The sequence below is a fragment of the Camelina sativa genome, chromosome 12, assembly GCF_000633955.1.
Source record: "Camelina sativa cultivar DH55 chromosome 12, Cs, whole genome shotgun sequence".
In the NCBI taxonomy this organism is placed as follows: Eukaryota; Viridiplantae; Streptophyta; class Magnoliopsida; order Brassicales; family Brassicaceae; genus Camelina; species Camelina sativa.
In genome coordinates, this window is record NC_025696.1 from 25829566 (window position 1) to 25830913 (window position 1348).

A 1348-nucleotide genomic window follows, 5' to 3' on the forward strand; every position below is an offset into this window, starting at 1 on the left:
AAAAAAAAAAAAACGGGAAGGGTTGTTTCATTATCCGTGCGTTCCACAAGGTGTTCCACATTTCTATGTTGCGGAAGTATCTCCGTGAGGGAGAGCGGGGGTTGGCTAAGATTCCTGAGGATCTTCAGCCTAACATGACTTTGGAGGTGAGACCAGTGAGGGTTCTCGGGAGGAGGATCAAGGAACTTCGGAAGAAGAAGATTTCTTTGATGAGAGTCCTTTGGAACTGTGATGGTGTTGAAGAGCAGACTTGGGAGCCTGAGGCGAAGATGAAGGCAAGGTTCAAGAAGTAGTATGAGAAGCAAGCCGCGACTTGAGCTTGTCTAGCCTGGTCCCATCTGTAATCCATGGCTGGAGCGGGAATGGAGTATTCCAGCCCATCTCTCTTGTTTACTCGGTCGCTTGGGGTGGTTGGTTGTGCGACTCAGTAACAAGATGAGGTGGTGCTTGGGGTACATAGTTTCCGTGAGGTGGTGTTTTTGGAGGAAAGTTTCCTGAAATAGAAGTTTCCAAAAATGGAAAGTGCTATATGTGGAAAGTTTTACGGGAGTTAGAATTTGTCCATTTTAGCGGTGGAGAGCCTTGGAAGGGTTTGTGTGGCCTTAGTGGCGGACTTTCGAGTCAGTGTGCCCGTGTGTGGCGATCTTTTTAGACATTGTGTGGCCTTTGTGGCGGGCTGTTTAGCCATGTGTGGCCTTTGTGGCGGGCTATTTAGCCGTGTGTGGCCTTTGTGGCGGGCTGTTTAGCCATTGTGTGGCCTTTGTGGCGGGCTGTTTAGCCAATTGTGTGGCCTTTGTGGTGGGCTGTTTAGCCAGAGTGCCTGTTTAGGCGGTCCTTCGGGACAGATGGTCTTTGTGACGGTCCTTCAGGACGAGTGGCTTTGGTGGCGGTCCTGTTTAGGACATTTGTTTGGCCTTGGTGGCGGTCCTGTTTAGGACATTTGTTTGGCCTTGGTGGCGGTCCTGTTTGGCGGTCCTGTTTAGGACATTTGTTTGGCCTTTGTGGCGGCCCTTGTGGCATGTATATGATCCTTGTGTGGTCATGAGGTATTCCAGTGAGGGGATATGTGGTTGGTAGGACATTGAAATGTTTTACGCGAGCCACGGGAAGGAAACCTGGATAGGGATAGAACTCAAACGTGTTCAGAATTGTTTGCTCGCGACTCTTGGGGGGACTTAGGTTCTCCTAGTCCTGCCATATTCAGAGACTTTGTGGCTTGGGAGTACGGTTGGTATATCGACTTTGGATGACGATCCGGAGGCGCGCTGTAGGGTGGCAACACGAGAGACGAGTATTGGATTTTCCTTATATATTATGGCATGCGGGCTTAGGCCCGATGAGGAGCCAA